The sequence below is a fragment of the Anser brachyrhynchus genome (assembly GCF_964034855.1).
Source record: "Anser brachyrhynchus genome assembly, chromosome: 2".
Lineage (NCBI taxonomy): Eukaryota > Metazoa > Chordata > Aves > Anseriformes > Anatidae > Anser > Anser brachyrhynchus.
In genome coordinates, this window is record NC_137695.1 from 7,962,254 (window position 1) to 7,970,558 (window position 8,305).

Here is an 8,305-nt window from a genome sequence, read left to right on the forward strand (position 1 = left end):
GAGGCTGATGTTTTCTGCAATGAAGAAGTCAGTAGACAGTTGAAGGCTTGGAGAAGATGAAAAATTAAATTTGAAACAGCAGAACAAGATACACATAAATAGGGCGGTGAAAATGGCCTTAGGCAAAAGAAACTTCACCTGGTTTACTACGTCTTTCCTAGAGAACTGGAGATTATTGCATGTTTGCAAGACCAAGTAGAATTTTCTGGTAGTTATGCACCGTTTCTTATAGGTAGTGTGATACTGCTTAGGTCACTGTCTTTGCCAGTCTGTTTTGCCTCCTTTTCTCAATTTGATTTGTTTTAGTAGTTCTTTGTCATTTGCCTGCTATTCAGAGAGACTGCATTGTTCTGAGCCTGCCAACATTTCCTCCTCCCTCACATGTTTCTCTTTTTATCTTTATCTTGCTTCTGGCATCCTTCTTCCTTTCATGCAGCACTCTACAGTTTTTGAATTGTTATCTTCTGTGCTAATTGTGATCCTTATCCTTCTTTAAATCTCATTTATTTTCTGGGGCTCTAATAAAAATCCCCTAGGCTCTAACAAAACCTTTTGAAACTGTTTTGTGCTTCTTGCATTGACATCAGCAGCCACTAAGAGTCTAAAGCTGCTTTTCCTTAATATCATAATTCATTAAACTGCAAGACCTTGCTGGTGAATAGCCTTCTTGTATTCTAGCCTGCAAGCTCTAAATATTAGTAATGCTGGCTAATGAGTGAGTAAGAGTTAACAGGCTAATGCTGAGACTAGGAGTGATGAGATGAGTTGCAGAAGTGAGATTCAGGCAGGTTTAAAAAATACAGCAATTTGCTGTGACCAAGGGAATTGAAATCTTGGTTTCCTGTGGCTTTATATTGTGTGGTTGTATTATCTTCCCTCAAATTAAGTACAGACTCTGACTGAAACTTTTCCTGATTTTGTAAGAGCGTTTGTAACAGTTTGCACTCAGGGGGATTCTCTCATGTCTAACTTCCTAATTAAACTCATGCTGAATTAATTTATTTTTCTCTCCCCTGCATTAGAACCTCTTTTCACAAAACTTTTAGGGATTAAGTGCATTTAAGACTTTGGTTTCTCTCCTCAACTTTCACCAAAACTGGCTAAGCAATTCAGATGTTAGGACACTCAAAGGTAGTAACTGCCTGTCTCCTTTTTGTCTCAAACCAACCTTAGAAAAATGTTTTCCACAGGACCAATTACCCAAATCTTTTGAAAAGTGATGGCAATTTTCCAACCTGGAATGGATGAAGGATTGTCTACAAAATTCCCTACTCATCTTTTAGTGTAAAGTGTCAGTAACACTCAATAGATGCTCTCTGAATTAGAAATATAGTCAGTATCCATCATCCATGTACGTGCACTTAAAACCATCTCACTGTGTCAGAAGATATAGAGAACAAGGTTTATTCTTGTTCTACATATCATCTTTATGACAGTTTCATTCTAAGCAAACAATGAGAAACAGAACTTTGTAGCAACATTAAAATATCTACCTTTTAAATAGAAACTTATCTTTGAAGTGTATTTCTGTAGAATTAAGAAGCATGGACATTTTAGTGTGTAAATTATACAGATAGTAAGAACATAACTTGCTTTTTGAAAATTATTAAAGAGAGAAGTCCAGACTTCTAAGGACCCAGAGGGTGTTTCTGTGTTTGCCTTTTGAAGGAGATTCTGCTTACATGGGTATTTACCCACCTGGATTTTATAGTTACTGGACAGAATTGAGGTGCATGCTCAGCTCAATTTGGGCACTTGTTCAGATGGTGAAGCCATGAAAGGGGTATGGCACAGTTTGGGTACTGGTAGAGAGTGGGAGTGAGTGGGTAGCTATTGTGCGTAGGAAGGAAAAGAAATACTGCTGTTTATCCATCTAAGAATGCTGTCCATCAAAACAGAAAGGACTGGTTCCTCTGTCCCCCAGGTTTTAAATTTCTGATGAACCTAGGTGATGGCACAGAGGTAAATTTGTCTCCATCCATCGTGCTGCCTTGCTATGTGTTGGACTTGAACATTTTTGAAGCAGGAATCAGCTTCATGCATTGAAATCCCAGCTGATGGCTAACGCCTGTCTGTCTTTGTAGAAATGCCAAGTGAAAAAACAAAGACATAGTTCTTGATGTGAGGAGTCACTTGGAAACTCATTTCTGTAGCAATTTCTCAACACAACATTATTTTCCTTTGCAGAAACAAAGGGAAAGGGAGTGCCTGTAAAAGTATATTGGGATTTAGTCAAACCTGTATTGAATTAAGTCTCCCTGAATAAATGTTATTGGATAAATTGAAACATGTAATTTAGAAAGTTGTTTAATTGCAAGGGATGGCCAGTGCCTTGTAGTCATTTGTATACATTGTGTAATGATTAATAATTCCTAGAAATTTGCTTTTATTTCTTGCTTGAATTTGTTTCACTTCAGATATTGGACTTTGTTATGCCTCTGTCTGCTAAACTAAAGATCCTGTTAAGTCAGAAAAATCTCATTCTTTGAGTAGTTATTTCTAAACTAATTAATCATTTAAGCAAAACTGTGCTTTTAAAAATCTATTGGTGCAGAGCTGATTTTCGAGATCTTGAATTATTTCTCTATATCCCTTGTGAACTTTTTCCTGACCTCTGCACTCTAAGAATGATGATGACAAAAATGTAATGGGCTGATCTGTCATCATGATGTCCCCACAGTCATGTGAACAGGCAATCCTATATTCTATTTATGGATTTAACAATTCCACAGTCATCCCAGATGGGATGAGTTACAGTGGGGAGATGTATATGTATTCTTTCTGGCATAATAGTTTAATACTTTGCTTCTTAATCTTCACTAGTACTTTCAGGTAAACTATAGATTTTTTTTTTTTATTTTTACCATTTCCTCTTCAACTAGCCTATTTATCTGAATATTTCACAGAATATACTTTATGAACTAAGAAGCATGTGCTTAGGGATACAAAATTCCTTTAAAAGTCTTGCTTTCCAGTCTTCATTGCATCCAAGCCAAATCCTAAGGCAGCAGAGCTAATGAAACAATGCAATCACAGGTTATTCAGAGAAATCTGAATCTGAAACTGGTCCATATTCCTCATGACTTCATTACATTCCTCATTCTGATATTAACACAGGCAGCAGACTTATTATATTTATTTTTATTTTTATTTTTTTCCAGTCACTAAATATATAATTAAGCCATGGAACTTGTTGCGACAGCAAAGTGTGAAAGCCAAGCAGGATGGGACACTTTCACAGAAATGTTCCACTTTGGGCTATTAAACAATGACCCAGCTGCAACGCTCAATTCAGAAAATTGCTAGTTATCTTTTTTTCTAGGAGTATATGTCATGTCTTCTGCTGAATGAGACTTCTGCAGAGCTTTCAAACCTTCCCAGTGAGCAGCAATATCTTGAAGATGAGTTTCTGTATCGGCAGGTAATTCCTGCTACTCTCAGCTTGTATCATCGCTGCTAATGAGAGACAGGTTTCCCTGCTGAAAGGTGGTGTGAGCCTCAGAGCTACAGGAGTGAAAGGGTTTAAAATGACATCCAGTGAGAATTTATTTATTTATTTAATGACATCAACACTGTGTATCTCACTGTTGCATGAGTATCATCAAGTCTTTGTGATCTCTGCTCGTGTAACTTACATCCTATGCTGGGGATACCATATCAATGATAAAACGGGCTTCTCCAGTGAGAAGTAACCTGGGGCTTATGTCTTCCCTTCTTTAGAAGCACTCCAGTACAGTGCACTCCAAGAAAGGATTTTGGTAACAGGTTCAGGGAGCTATCAAGTTTCTTCCTCTCTCTGGGCAATAAGCAGATGTACTTTCTCATTACAGAGCTTTGCTGTTACTACATTAATCTGAAACCAGGAAGAAAAGACCAACAAATACTTAGGGTGATATGGGATTTGCTGATGTTTCATGAAGGCAGCTAGATTGCTGTAATACAGCTGGGAAATAGGAATATTAAAGTCTGCTCTAAACTCTATTTTACTGCAATGATTCATAAAATATTGGTTCTTTGCTTTAAGAGACTGTGGCTGTATAGTGACTGTACATTTCTGGAGAAAGGAGCTCTAAATTGGGTACTAACTTATCAAATTGAGAGGAAATGAGAGAGATTATTTATTATTATTATTATTAGCCCAAATGTGATATTCTGGCCTCAGATTTTAGAGCAAAAATTGAAAATAAATCTTATAAATCTTAAGAAAAAAATAGACTGTAAATATAATAACTTGGTAGAGCACTTTAGGAACCCTCAGCACAAACATTTCTTGTGATAGCTTTGTGGACGGAATGTGGGTCATATTTCATGAGCTGATGCATACAACAGTAGCTGTGCTGTGTGAGAAACATCAGTTTTTTGAGAAAGCCTACATCCCATCAGCACAAAGACTTACCACCTAGAAATAAGATTGCACTTTGTTATCTTATTCACTATAAAACTGCAAGTGTGTTGTTGAGGAGAAACAAAGAGCACTGGCAGCAAAAAGACGGTATATAATCTCATTCATTTTGAGTTCTTTGTTGCGCTCATTGGACTCCAAGCTGAAGTGCCCTCCAGAAATGAAACCACGTCAAAGAAGCAGGTCTTTAATTCATGAAAGTAATGATGCTCTGCAGTGCAGCTCCACAGAACTCAGAAGAATTACTTCAGATAACCCCAGTGGAGGGTCTGTTCCATCTGTTCAGTGTCAGAACAACTTAATGCAGGGCTGATATAATTCTTCCTAAGTTCAGTTTAATGTACAGTTAAGGATGACCTCATCCTGTTCAGCTCTAGATGTCTCTAATCTAGTCATCTGCAGCTGAACCCAGCCAGCCTGTGCTCCTCTTAGTCAATAGGTCAGGTGAATTGGACCCTAAAAGTGTCTGTTCCAGGGAACTGGATGAAATGTGAAGTAGGGATCTAACCTTTGTGAAAGAAGGCAGAATACACATATGTTAAGTCTTTTGTAGACAGATACGAGCTTGTTTTTCTCTTCATCTGAATCTGAAAGCAATGTACCCATGTCTGTGCTGTTCAGAGTTCCAGCGCCTTCCTGCCTTTATTCAGGATATACTCCAGGTTCGAGCTGGATATTCTCCAGGGTTATACACCAGATACCCAAAGTTACTTGGCTTTGAGTTTGGAGCAAGAAGAGGGCAAGCATACCTCTGCCAGCACAGTGCCCGAGGCTGCATCCTAGCTATCACCACCCCTATCCTTTACAAGTGCCCAGCCTGATTTGCATGTGCTAATGCAGCAAGGTGGGTGAGCAGCAGAGTCCTGAGATGTGCAAATCCACAGCTACACAGTACGGGAAAAGCTGCTGCAGAGGTGCCTTCTGGCTATTTTTCCCCCGTGGACCTTTGTGTTTCATGAGCACATCCCAGTCATTTGAAGCCGGTGTCCTGACAGGGGGAGAAAGATGCTCAGTGCTGAGCCCATAGCCCGCAGGACTAACCTGCTGATCAGGAGACAGTACTTGGCTAGATATCATGCAAATATACTTTTACCCGGCACATTTTCCTTCCTCTTGTTTTGTTACCGTGAAAGTTCAGCTACCTGTGACTTCTTTTGCCATTGAGTCTGCACCAGCCAGACAAGGAAAACTGAGTGGGGTCAGAAGAGCAATTTTGGGCCTCCTGTGTTTGTTGCAGTGAAAGCTAAAGAAGCCTGAAATTTGTTGTAGATATGATGGGAATATGAAGGAGGCCTGCCAGCCAGCTTCTTACACTTCCTTGTCATTTGTGCTGTTTTATTTGGCTGCACCTCATAATCCAGCTCAAAGCAGCTGCCGGGGGAACAAGTTCAAATATAGCTTAAAGCTCTCAAGCAAGGGAACGAATACCAAGATATTACAGGAGACTTTAAAGGGAATGGTCAGGACGGCAAACACTCTGCTAGACAGTGATTGCTGCTCAATTCTCCCTTAATACCTTCTCTGCTTTTCCCAGCACAGGTCTGAAAAGGTGTTGTCGTGAATAGACTTCTACACAACTTAACAGCAATTTAAGATTTATTAATACTTTTACAGTAAATCATGAGATCAGATTGTGTCATTCTTAACAGCACTTAATCAACACTTAATCATCAGCCAATTTAACACAGTGATTCAACAGAATTTGCTGTAATAGAAACGGTGACTTAGTTAAATATTTGAGAAAGGCAAGGTTCACATGAGACTTGCTGAAGGGTACTGGGAGGTGGTTTCTAGACCCAGTTGCATGCTTACTATTTTTTTTGGCCCTTTCTGGTGAATTGCCCTTCTGCCTCATTGGAGTTTGTCCACAGATAGGCTTTGATCCTTGAGGAATCAGCCCTGGGAGATTTCCCACCTCAGCCTACCCTGAGAGGAGTCCTACCTCAGGGGGAGATCAAGGGTCAACCCCTGCAATCCTTGGAGAGCTCAAGGCATTCTCACTTAGGATTGCTATTTATAGGATCTGAAGATAATTGACTTTAGACAGTATTTTTCCATTCTGGCTCCAATTCAGGAGAGGTAATTCTGGAATTCCCACCAACTACACAATTCCAGTACTCCCCAGGCTGTACAGTTCTTGTACCTTCCAGATCATGTTAGGATCCAGGCTGCAGCAATTCCAGGTACGATCAAGGAGGGCCTGATCATCCCAACTCACATGGATGAAAGGAGAAGCAGCGGTTATCTCATGAGGACATGCGAGTCCCTGCCAGGACTGTGAGCTGAGACAGAGGTTCTGCTGCTGTGGGAACAAGGCAAGGACATGTTTGCAGGGACAGGTGTCAGCAAATTGCAGCTTGTCCTGCATGTGCACTGAGCCATGTCCAGTCCTGGAGTCGGAATTGCACTGCAGTGGTGCAGCTAACAGAGCCTGTCTCCTTCTCTTGGCTTAGAAAGTGTTTTTTTTTTTTTTTTTTTTTTTTTTTTTCTGGAGTTAGTTACTCAAAGGAAAAATAATATCTTTTAAAAAATCCTTAAATCTGTTTCCAGAAATATAAATTATATTAGTGCACAAATTAGTCTGCCTCAGGAACTGGGAAATAATCTAAATCAATCCAACACACAGCAGTAAAAAAATACAGTGAAAACAAAAAACGAACATTTTCTTTCTGAGCAAAGGCTCAAAGATGCTGATAACATTTAACCTTCTCTCCTCTTCTGTAAATATCTGTCCCCTGAGAACCCAGGCAATGTTTTAAATCCAGCTGTTCAGTCCAGCATAGCTCCAGAGACATCCAGCTGTTCTAAAATGGTGACTGTGAAACAGGATGGCAATATGCCTTCTTATAAAAATTCCCTGTGATACCATTTGGGAGACAATTTAGTATGCAAGAAGTGTCTTGGAGCAGGATAGAGGCTTTCCCATTTTTCATCCTCCTCTGTGATATTGTCTATGTGGGAGGCAGCCACTGGAAGGCTTGTGGGAACTTGAGAATTTGACTGAAAGCCATAAAGTTGCAAGAATATGTTCAAAAGCTTTGTAAAGTTTCCATTGGAATCTGAGCTGTGAGTTTATGATGAAACCAGCAAACTTTGCCTGCTTATTATCTTTTGATGTAAATGTTTTTGGAATATCTAATTTAAAATATGAAAATATGTCTGGAAAAGGTGTAAATACATTCCAGGAACTGACCCCCATGCAAGAAATTAATTACAGAAAATAATTCTTTGCAACAGCTATCAACACATCTGTTTGCATCTAGGGCTGCTGTTTGTTGCCATTCAGAGGTTCTTTCAAACTGTTTTATATTGTTGTGTTAATTAAGATGATGTTTTCATTAGTTTCAGTTCACATATTATTTTAATCTAGATTTTTGAAGAAAATGATTTTAGCAGATAATGGAACGTGGGCAGCACGGTGAAGGCTACAGGGAGCTCATTACCCTTTTCTCAATTCATTGTAGTTTCATCAGTCATTAATTCCACTTTAAGCTTCCCCGTTGCTGGAATGTACATTGTGAGTGACTTTATTTTTCATATTCAACAATGTGCCACTTTCCATTCCTAATATCAAGGTAGAATGCAATTATTAGCAGAATTAGAATACTTCAAAAAGTTTAAAGAAGTGGGAAATGGCTCCCTGAGGAGAGAGCATTTAAGAATGTTTGAAACAGCAACACAAATAACCTTGTAAGTGTGAAGAAAAAGGCAGAGGAGAAAAGGGATGATGTGGAACTTGCTCTCCCTTATATCATGAAGTCACAGAATGAGTTAGATTGGAAGGGCCTCTGGTCCAGGTCCTTGCTTAAAGGAGGGCTAACTTCAATGTTAGGTCAAGCTGCTCAGGTCCTTGTCCGACTGAGTTTTGAATATCTCCAAGAATGGAGATTCCCCAGCCTCCCA